Consider the following 12,271-nt stretch of genomic DNA (forward strand, 5'->3'; position numbering starts at 1 on the left):
CATATGGTAGTCTCATAGCAGACATCATATATAAAAATAGTCTTCCATGACTCTTTTCTGATTGTTTGTCCATTAATCCCAACAAGAAGAGTTCTGCTTTCAGCTGAATATTAGTCTTTAAAAATTTTTGTATCATTGTATGTATTTGAACCCCAAATTTTCTGGCTTTTTTACAAGTCCTGTTAAGCATGAGATTTCTATCAACATTGTCCCTCAAACTCTCTGAATGGATCTATTACAAATTATTTCTTTGCATGTCAAATGCTCCAATTTTCCCAATTTATCTGGCTTCTTAAAATATGTTTAAAGTGTGCTTTTAAAAAATAAGATACAGACAGGACAAACAGCCCATTGGTTGATGAGCACGACCAAAAATCACACTTTAGGTGATGATAGCCTAGCTTCTGGCCATCCAAACATCTCAGAAGTGGTTGCAAGGCCACTGGACTTTGGATCATAGAGGGTGAGGCTTTGCAAAAATGTGAACAATCTCCTCAGTTCCTCTTTAGAGAGGAAAGGCGATGGTGTCCAGATGGACTTCCTGCTGTAGGAAACTAAGTTTGGAAATAGGCCTCAGGGTGTCAGACAAGGCTATTTCTCAAATTCAGCTTGAATGAGGAACACAAACGCCTTTGTTTGGCTTTTAAATCAGTGCTGGAGGCAGGGAAGGGACCCTGTGGGAATGCAACAGGTAGCCCATAGAACCGGAAGGCTATCCCCATCAGCAAGGTTTGGTGAAACTGGGGTGTTCCATTCACATAACATATTCAACTAGGTTAAAACAGAACTGGGCATTTGGGATTCAGCATATGGTTTGAACTCAGGCCAGCACATTCAGACATAATAGTGGTTGTTTGAACGTAGCATGTTGTGGGAACATAACCATTGTGTTTTCTTGACCTGGGTTTAGGAGTTAGCAATATCATGAGATGCCAGCCACCATGTTGGCCTCTCTCTCTCTGTCTGTTCTTCCAACTCAGCAGGAATTTGTGGTGTTCTTGGTGATCTCTGAGCTTGGTTGTTTGCTTGCAGAAGTTTCATTACCCAACTCAGTAATCTCATCAGTGCAAGGGCATGTGGCGTTTGCTGACTGTTTATACATAGTAGCTTGCCCTGCCAGTTCTGGTGGAGGTATGGTTTCCTTCTGCTGGTTTTGGAGGAGTTATGGCTCCTTGATTAGAGTACTGTATTGTTTTCTGCCTGGTTTTTGTTTGTTGTTAACCCCTGCTTATCTAAAGGTGGGCTGCTGGAGGGGATGAGTTCTACAGGTAGTCCTCAACTTACGACCATTCATTTAGCGACTGTTTGAAGTTATGGCAGTGCTGGAAAAAGTGACCCGTCACCACTTGTTGCACTTACAACCATTGTGTCATGTTCACCGTTTCAATGTGCTTAGTACATCGTAACGTTTCGCATGTCATTAACCTGATGCGTGTTTCATCTTTGAAGGGAGGACAGTTCCTGCTGGGAGAATGCTTATCTCTTGGCTGCGGCTCGGAATGTATTTGGGTTATCTCATGTGTTCAAGGTTGCTTTCCCAGGCTAGAAGGGATGACGGTTACCAGCACCTGGGATGGATGGTGGTGATGCGACTGGTAGGGAGGCGGGGTTACGTTTGCAGCGAGGGTTTTTAGTTTGTATTTGGCGCGCTTTCTGTCATTCTCAGCTTTCTCTGTATTTGTCTCAAGTATCCTAATAAATCAGATTTCATTTAGCCACTTCTTGTGAGTCTGAGTATTTGGACTAGACAACCATTACACATTGCAACATTCCCACGGTCACGTGATCAAATTTCAGGCGCTTGGCAACGAGGATGTATGTATGCATGTATGTATTTAAATTTCAAATTTAATCACCACCCATCTCACTCAAAGAGTGACTCTGGACAGTTTACAATAAAATTTACTACAGTTGCAGTGTCCCAGGGCCATGTGATTGCCATTTGGGACCTTCCCAGCCAGCTTCCAACAAGCAAAAACAATGGGTAACCATGTTGTTGTTGTTAGTTGCCGTCAAGTCGTTTATGACTCATGGCGACCCTGTGTATAACAGAACGAAATGCAGTTTGGTCTTGCGCCATATGCCTGGCTGTTCCAATGTTTGCATCCATTGTTGAGGTAATTGTATCAATCCATCGCATTGAAGGCCTTCCTCTTTTCCGCTGGCCCTCGACTTTACCAAACATGATGCCCTTTTCAAGTGATCGGTCTTTCCTGATGATGTACCCTAAGTATGAGAGTCTAAGCCTAGTTATCTTCGCCTCTAGGGAACATACTGGTTGTATTTCTTCTAAAACTGATTTGTTTGTTCTTCCGGCAGTCCATGGTATTTTCAATAAACTTTGCCAATACAACAATTGGAATGCATGAATTCTTCTTCTATCCTCCTTTTTTAATGTCCAGCTTTCACAGGCATATGTGGCAATTGAGAAGACCATGGCGTGAGTCAGGCACACCTTTTTTTTAAACTGACGTCTTTACTTCTGAAAACTTTAGATAGGTCTTTGATGGCAGATTTTCTCAGCGCAATATGATTTCTTGGTTACTACTTCCCCTGGCATCTATTGTTGATCCGAGTAGAATGAAATCATTGACGACTTCAATTTCTTCTCCATTTATTGTGATATTGTTTATTGGTCCATTTGTGAGAATCTTCGTCTTCTTCACAGGTGTAGTCCATATTGCTGACTACAATCTTTGATCTTCATCAGCAATGCAATTCACTTAATAACCATGGCAAAAAAAGGTTGTAAAATCGGGTACGGTCATGTAATGCCTCGCTTAATGACCGCACTGCTTAACAATGAATTTTCCAGTCCCTATTGTGGTTGTAAGTCAAGTAAGTCACCTGTAGTCTTTTTGTTTCCTTTCTAGGTTTTTTATTACCTCTTTTGAATGGTGTGTAAATGTGGTTTGTGTTTCTTTTGAGAGCTGATTTGTCTGAACACCAAGCTTCCAGGAATTCCCTGGCATTTTTGGATTTGGCTTGGTCTAAGATGCTCACAGTTTCCCAGTTGAAACTGTGGTTGAGTCTGTCCATGTGTTGTGAGATTAAGAAATATTTCTCACCTCTTCAACAGGGGTTATTTCTCCTTCCCTACCCTGCAACTGCAATTTCTTGTTGTAGCCAGCAGGTGGCAGGGCAAACCCAAGCTGCACAATGGCCTCTCAACACACACTGCTCTAGTATTGCAGATGGAGGATCAGCAGTTGAAAAGTCTGAGGCCCTGGACTTGCACGCTACGGGGGGCCTGGCCTGAATCCCGTGGGAAAAAACGAGTAGCCCAGAGCTGGCACTGCATGGCTGGGAATCATGCCAGCCCCACAAAGCAACAAAGGGCGACACAGCCCAGCCAAACCCCCTGCCAAGCAGAGCCAATGTTGTTAGTGCCCAGCATCCAGAACTGCTGCTGCTGTAGCAAACCACTTTGGGAATCCGTCTCCATATTAAGCTCATCCCCAATTTAGCTCTGCTGGCCAACAGCATCCATTCCTTAGGTCAGTGTTTTCCAACCTCAGCAACTTTGGGATGTGTGGACTTCAACTCCCAGAATTCCCCAGCCAGTGGAGGCCCTGGAATAGGGAGGTGGCCGGGGCCTTGGACAGGATCGCGCCTGTGCAGCCTCTCCTGCCTCATCATACTCGATGCTCCCCGTGGTTCACGGAGGAGCTGAGGGTTTTGAAGAGGCTTAAGAGACGCCTAGAGTGCCGCTGGAGGAAGACAAGAACCGAATCTGACTGAACACAGGCTAGAGCCGCTGTTAAGGCCTAACTTCTGGCGGTAAGAGTGGCGAAATGGCAGTATTTCTCCATTCTTATTGCATCCGCAGATTGCCGTCCAACAGCCCTGTTTAAGATCACACGTACCCTTTTGGGGAAGGTGGGCCCAGTGACCCACCTACAGGGCCGTGCGGAAGAGTTTTCTGAGCATCTGCAGGATAAAATCACTCGGATCCGGTCCAAGTTGGACTCCATGCGTGAAACAGGGTCTGAGGAGATGCCGAGGGAACGTTTTAGCCTTGTTACCTGGGAGCAGTTTGATCCTGTTGGACCCGAGGAAGTGGACAGGATCCTCCAGACTGTGAATGCCACCACCTGTCATTTAGATCCATGCCCCTCCTGGCTGGTGAAGGCAGCTCGGGAGGTGACGTGTGGTTGGGTCCAAGCAATGGTAAATACATCCTTGAGTGAGGGGGTGTTCCCGGTTGCCTTTAAAGAGGCACTGGCTCACCGCCCCCTCAAGAAGCCATCGTTGGACCCAACTGTGCTGGACAATTTTCGTCCAGTCTCCCACATCCCCTTTTTGGGGAAGGTGGTTGAGAAGGTGGTGGCGTTGCAACTCCAGAGGGTCCTGGATGAAACGGATTATCTGGACCCCTTTCAGTCAGGTTTCAGGCCAGGATATGGGACAGAAACTGCATTGGTCGCACTTATGGATGATCTCTGGCGGGAGCGGGATGGAGGCAGTGCATCCATCCTTGCTCTCCTTGACCTCTCAGCGGCTTTCGATACCATCGTCCATGATATCCTTCTGGGACAGCTCAGGGAGTTGGGGGTGGGTGGCATAGTTCTGCGCTGGTTCACCTCCTTCCTCCAGGGCTGGTCCCAGTCGGTGGTGATAGGAGAGGAGAGATCCGACCCTCAACTCCTCCATTGTGGGGTGCTGCAGGGTTCGGTTCTCTCTCCTCTCTTATTTAACATCTACATGAAACCACTGGGTGATATCCTCCGTCACCATGGGATGAGGTACCATCAGTATGCCGATGATACTCAGTTATACATCTCCATCCCGGGTGAGGTAAGTGATGCAGTGACTGCCCTTTCTCAATGCCTTGGGGCTGTGGGGGTCTGGATGGGGAACAACAGGCTTCAACTGAACCCTGGTAAGACTGAGTGACTGTGGATTGATGGTGCTTCATCTTCCGGGAAATTGTCATCCTTAGTTCTGGATGGGGTTGCACTGCCCCAGACAGACTCAGTACGTAATCTGGGGGTTCTCCTGGACTCACGACTCCTGCTCAAAGAGCAGGTGGCAGTCATGGCCAGGAGGGCCTTTGCGCAACTTCGGGTTGTGCGCCAGTTACACCTGTTCCTGGAACGAGAAGCCCTCCAAACAGTCACTCACACCCTGGTCATCTCCCATATAGACTACTGCAATGCGCTCTACATGGGGCTACCCTTGAAGAGTATCCGGAAGCTTCAGCTGGTCCAGAATGCAGCCACGCGGGCCAATTTTGGTGCCCCTAGGTCAGCACATATAACCCCGTTGCTGCGTGAGCTGCACTGGGTGCCAGTTTGCTTCCGGGTCCAATTCAAGGTGTTGGTTATCACCTTTAAAGCCCTACATGGCATGGGGCCAGGTTACCTGAGGGACCGTCTCATCCTCATTACATTGGCCCGCCCCACCCGATCATTCAGAGAGGGCATGTTGCGGATCCCATCCATAAGAGAATTTCATCTGGTGGGGTCCAGGAAACGGGCCTTCTCTGTGGTGGCCCCCGCTCTCTGGAATATCTTGCCCCCGGAGGTGAGGCAGGCCCCTTCACTCCTGACCTTCCGGAAGGCCCTGAAGACTTGGTTCTGCCATCTCGCCTGGGGCGAGAACAACCATTCTTGGGGGTGGCTCGCACCCTAGAGTCCCTCCCACCAGCCTGGATTTTACATCTTTCTTAGATTTTATATTTATTTACTGTATTTTATAATAATTGTTTTTATGAGATTTTAATGTTTATATTTAGAGCCTGATTTTACTGTAAACCGCCCAGAGTCCCTCTTTTGGGGGAGATGGGCGGTAACTAAATTTGAATAATAATAATGCCCAGGTATCTGACTGTGTCGACAAAATCAAGACCGCAGTTGCGATCACACATTGAAAGCCCCCCCCTTTCTACATCAATTCATTAAAAGGGTCAGGGGCTTTGATTATGAGGTCACTGCCATCCACATTTTTGGACACCCCCTGTGGATGCTCAGGGTACCAATTCTGGAAGTGGATATTCACTACAGAGAAGGAAATCTGCAGGAAAAGGAAATCTGCATCTGGAATAAAGTAGGATTTATGCAGCCATAACTCTTGATATTTGGCAGGGAGGGATTACTTATGCATTTGTTTATTTAAGGATGTATATGCCACTTCTCATTGTACAAATCTTAAAGTGGTTTACAACAATAACAAAAACAGCGTAGCCCAGAGTTTTTCAACCTTGGCAACTTTAAGATGTGTGGACTTCAACTGCTCACCCAGTGACTTGGCCAGTTGCTATCTCTTAAGCTGCCTACCTCACAAGGCTGTTGTTGAGGAGGTAAAACATTAAAGGAGGAAGTTCTGTGTCTGCCTGCAGGAAAGGTGGGTTGTATCATCAAAACAGTAAATAATGAATGAAAAGTACTGACCAAGGCCATTTTCTCATTAGGGACTTATTGTACAGGATCTTCATAACAGCATCCCCCAGCTGTCACTGAAGTGATATAAAGTCGATTCTCATTACAGGTAGTCCTTGTTTAGCGAGCACTATTGGGACAAACAACTATGTTGTTAAGGGAAGTGGTCACTAAGTGAAACTGGAAGGGTGCTTATGATCTTACTTCAGCTTTCCTTTGCTTCACAGACCTGCAAAGGTCATAAATGCAAGGATTGGTCATAAAGTTACTTTTTCATTACCCTCAAAACTTCGAATGGTTGCTAAACAAGGCGGTCGCTAAACAAGGCAGCCGCAGTACAGAGGATTACCTGTACTGTCCTTTTGGTACAATGATGGTTGGATGGCTTTAGAACAGGGGCTTGGACATTTTCAGACTGTGGGACCTGCTAGTTAAAAACCAAACCAAACCTCAGAATACCTGTTCAAGAGGCAAAGCTCTAATGTATATGTATATGTATATGTATATGTATATGTATATGTATATGTATATGTATATGTATATGTATATGTATATGTATATGTATACACACACATACATACACACACACTGTGTGTGTGTGTATGTATAAAAAATGTTGCCCTGAACCTTCCATACAACCCCATCAAATTCTCAGGTTTTGCAGATCACAGTTTGAAACTGCTCTAGAAGTCACTGTAAGTCAGCAGAGGGCAAAAAGCCTTGGTTGATAATTGTTATTTATTATTTATTGCTGCAGTACCTATCAAGTGGGCAGGCCAGGCAAACAGCTTTTCTCTCTGCTGTCTTGTCATTCCTCATTCGCTTGGAAACGGGATGCAAAGCTGGAGGATTCGGGGAGCCCCCTGCGGACAGGTACCCCCAAATGCCAGCCATTAATCCCCCACCCTGATTTATCGAGCTAATTTCAAACTTTGCAGTATTCCTTACAACCAACCACCCTGTGACATTATTATCTGGGCATGGCGAGTGGGAGGGGAAGTTGTGACTTTGAGGCTTATCTACAACCACTGGAGGAACTCGGAGCTCAAGGAAAAGCTGAGCTGAACCGCCTTTGAAGAGACTGTAACAAACAGGGAGGGGGGATAATTTTAAACCTTCTTAGCAGGCCCCTTCCTCCAAGGCAGCCTTTCTCAACCTCTTGACCCTGGAGGAATCCTTGAAATATTTTCCAGGCCTCGGGGAACCCCTGCCCATTCAGGCTCAAATATAGGCCAGAAGTTACAAAATTACTATAATCGTTTCATGGGTATGCACTAACAGTGTTCTTAAACTAAAAATAAAGAATGAAACTTACCTCTTTAATGTGAAGTTGGCCGTATTTGAAATAATTTTTTAAATCGTGATCTCCCAGGGAACCCCTGGTGACGTCTCGAGGAACCCTAGGGCTCCAAGGAACCCCGGTCGAGAAAACCTGCTCCAAAGATTCCCCACTACGACATTATGATAGGCTGCCATCAGCCCACTGTAACCAGTCTGGCACCCCTTTGCCTATCCACATTAGGGAGGTCTCTGCCCTTGGAAAACCAGAGCTTCTCCTTCAGCCCAATTCTAGGAAAAGAGGAAGAAAAATGCTTAGGATCTTCCTGCCCAAGTCCAGAAATGCAGACCTTTACAGACCTTGTGCCAATCCAGAATCACAAGGTGTAGCTGGGTAGCCATGCCATTTTGCACAGTGGGATATGAGAAATTCCCTATTAAGCCAAGGAAGCCAAATCTGAAGGAAATGAAAATATAGGAAAAACAACATTTGCACACCAAGAATTCCAAGTAAAATCAATAGAGTCAGCCCTGCTAAACTAGTTAGTTATTACTGCCTTGATTAAGAGCTTGGATTTAGGCACATGCACACTCAGAGAAGATGGCTGGAGAGAAACCTTTCAGACCTTGTGCTTTTAAGTTTATAAGTAGGCCCTTCTTGTTCCTTCTTGCCTTGTTGTGTGGTAGCCTCTGAGCATTTATTCTGTATTTTGTAGAAAGTGTAACAGAACCCAAAGATGACTATTGCTTTGCTCCGTCAAGAAAATCAGAAAATATCTAGCAGTTAAACCCACCTTCCTAACAACTGTTACTGGAGTTATAAAGGCCCAGTCTGTTTTTCCATAGTTCTTCCTTTAAGTAAATTGGATTATATGGGTGACACTCTTTAGGGGAACCAAGTCTAATTCCATCTACTCAGGCCTTTATGGTACCATAACAAAACCAAGGGTTTGTCCCAGAGGCCAAACTACACATTACTGCTGAAAATTCAGGTAAGTTCTCTCAACTGCATTTAACTTAATGTAACTTTGTGGTGGAAATTTGCAACTATAGAGTTATTTGACTGGAGAAACAGGTTGGGAATTGGGGGTATTTGATCCACACCATTGCCCCACTTCCCTTGCAGGGGAAATACAGAGGATGAGTATTTACAAAGATTACACATGTGCTCCATCCTTAGCAACACCATTCTTTGGACCAGCCCAAGTTGTCTTCTATCTGAGACAAAATGAAAAATAATGACCCATCAAAGTCATTGTGAATAGGCAAAAACCAAGTTTCTTTGGTACCTAAAGCTGAGGCTGAAAGTCTCATAAGTATTTCTGCCTGGTGGTCAAAATTGAAAATTAATGACTAACCCCTTCTTAATGGTACCCCAACATTCTTTCTAATGGTGGGACCAGCCCCAACAGTTCTACAGCCCCACCGCAATTGGGGTCTCTTCCCAGTGGGGTACCTAGGTAACTGGAGACAGAGGTCCTCTAGCTTTGTGCTCCAAGGGTCTCATGCAGCAGTGGGTATCAATAGGTGGGCTGGGGTGGGGTTGGTGACGAAAGTAGGGAATCCGTCTCCTTCATTTCTCTCTCCAGCAAATGCAGCCACCACCTGGGAGGGGGGACAGTGGCAAACTGTAGGAGTTCAGGATTTTGTGGGCCTCTCCCCAAGGCCATCTGCCAGCACAGAAAATGCTGTAGGTGATAAGTAACAGCTCGTAAAGTCCGCTTTCTGAAGGCTATCCAGCTGGGCAAGGGAACGCAGCTGGTCAGTTTCCCTTGTGTGTTTTAGGCACTAAATTCAGTGACTTATACTCATTGGTACTTTCCAATGGTCATATATATTTACGGTGACTCTATTTTCTTGGAAAAAATAAAGGGCAAACCTGAAAAAGATTCGTAATGATTAAAAAAATGTTTATAATTTTGCTTTACCAAGGAGAATTCAAAAGCAAAACCAAGAAAAACTTTATAAAAATGCCTATTATAATAATAATAATATCTAAAATCAAACAGTATACTGTATGTAAATTTAAACAGACAATGCAGTGTCCATATTTTTCACATGAATGTGAAAGACTGTGCATTAATGGGTACCATTTGTACGATAAAAGTAAAGGACCAAAATAAAGGACCAAAGTGAGTTTTTGAAAAAATAAATAAATCTAAAGGACAGCTTTCTAAAATAAAGGTCTGTCCTTTATAATAATTGTCCCTGTATGCATTTTATTTTTTTAACCTGGTAATCTGATCTTGCTGCATGGAGAATTCCACTCCAGGTCGTTCTGGCAAATGGGCCCCTAGCATTGTAGCCCTAAGTCCTTACTCAAAGGCCACACCGAATTACACTAAGATGCCTCATTGTGCCTGGCCCTACCAGAGGAGATGCTGACCCTTTCAGATGCTGAAGCAGTGTTTCTCAACCTTGGCCACTTTAAGTTGTGTGGACTTCAACTCCCAGAATTCCCCAGCCAGCTTTGTTTCTTGTTTGGTCTGGATAAAAGAATGGATGATGCTGAGAAACAAGAGACTATTTACAGTTAGAAAGTCACGACCTGAGGTTTGGATGGCATGGATATTTATGGTACAATAAAGTTAAAATTAATGTGGACTTTAAAAATCCTTTTATCAGACGTGCCATATTGAGAGTATGGAATAAATCCAGGTTGTGGCTGAAAACACCTTTATGGATCAATAGAAGAGAAACAGCAGACAAATGGTTGATGTACCAGGATTTATTAGAAAACTATCACGGGGAATTTAAAATCAAATCAAGAGAGCAATTAATAGCAGAAGGTTATAGTTGTCAATGGTTTTCCCATGTACAGTTATCAGAGTTGTGTACTGATGATGAACATGTAATTGCTAAAATGTATAAACATTTGTTGAAATTGAAACAGAGGAAGAACAGGTTAAAGAATGTATGATAAAGTGGGCTAAGAATTTTAGTTATAATATACAGATGAATCAATGGGAAAATATTGACATGACACCAGAGAAATTAGCTAGAATGTATAAAGGCACTTCATTTGTAAGCTGGAAATGTGAACACCATGCAGGGACATTTTATCATGCTTGGTGGAGATGTAAAAAAAGCTAAAAATTTTGAATTCAAATACATGTTTTGATACAGAGGATTTTAAAGATCAATATTCAATTGAAGGCAGAACTTTTCCTTTTAGGACTAATGGATAAACCGGAAAAAAACATGGAAGATTATTTCAATATATGATTACTGTGGCGAGATTACTATATGCACAGCAGGGAACGAGAAATCCAGCCCACGGCCCCTCCTTTGTGGGGTGCCTCAGGGTTCGGTACTCTCTCCGCTCCTTTTTAACATCTACATGAAACCACTGGGCAAAATCATCCGTCACTACTGCATGAGGTATCATCAATATGCAGATGATACCCAATTATACATCTCCATCCCGGGTGAAGTAAGTGTTGCTGTGGCCACCTTTCCGAGTGCCTGGGGTCTGTGGGGGCCTGGATGGGGGACAACAGATTGCGGATGAACCCGGGGAAGACAGAGTGGCTGTGGATTAATGGCTCCTCAATTTCTGGGAAATTGTCATCTTTAGCTCTGGATGGGGTTGCACTGCCCCAGACAGACCCGGTGTGTAACTTGGGGGTCCTCCTGGACTCATGGCTCCTGCTCAAAGAGCAGGTGGCAGCTGTGGCTAGGAGGGCCTTTGTGCAACTTTGTGTTGTGCGCCAGTTACGCCCCTTCCTGGAGCGAGAGACCCTTTGAACGGTCACTCATGCCCTGGTTACCTCCCATATAGACTACTGCAATGCGCTCTACATGGGGCTACCCTTGAAGAGTATCCAGAAGCTACAGCTGGTGCAAAATGCAGCTGCGCGGGCGATCTTGGGTTTCCCAAGATCAGCACACGTCACTCCTTTGCTCCGTGAGCTGCATTGGTTGCCAGTATGCTTCCGGGTCCAATTCAAGGTGTTGGTTATCACCTTTAAAGCCCTACATGGCACGGGTCCAGGTTACCTAAGGGACCGTCTCCTCCCCATCACATCAGTCCGTCCCACCCGGTCGTGTACAGAGGGCATGCTACAGACCCCGTCTGCAAGAGAATTCCATCTGGCGGGGTCCAGGAGGCAGGCCTTCTCTGCAATATCACCTGCCCTTTGGAATATCCTTCCCCCGGAAGTGAGATTAGCTCCCTCCCTGCTGGACTTTAGGAAACAGCTAAAGACCTGGTTCTGTAATTATGCCTGGGGCAGGAGGGAGAGTAGCCATTCCTGGAGATGGTTAGTTTCTTAGAAGGACCCAGCTCTGCCTGCAAATCATAAAGAACTTTTAACCAGCGAGGTTTTTATTATATTTATTGTATTTGTATTATAGGGTTTTATGGTTTTATATTTTTATCTATCTTTTATTGTAAACCGCCCAGAGTCCCTTTTGGGAGATGGGTAGTGATAAATTTGATCAATCAATCAATCAATCAATATGCACAGAGATGGAAAGATTCAACGCTATCCACTGTGGAGGAATGGTTGGTGAAGTTGACAGATTTTGTCGAAATTGTTAAATTGACTTCCTTGGTTAGAGAAAAGACATTCTCCACATTTATTGATGACTAGAAACCTCTTATGGACTTT

The sequence above is a fragment of the Candoia aspera genome, chromosome 4 (assembly GCF_035149785.1).
Source record: "Candoia aspera isolate rCanAsp1 chromosome 4, rCanAsp1.hap2, whole genome shotgun sequence".
Classification (NCBI taxonomy): domain Eukaryota; kingdom Metazoa; phylum Chordata; class Lepidosauria; order Squamata; family Boidae; genus Candoia; species Candoia aspera.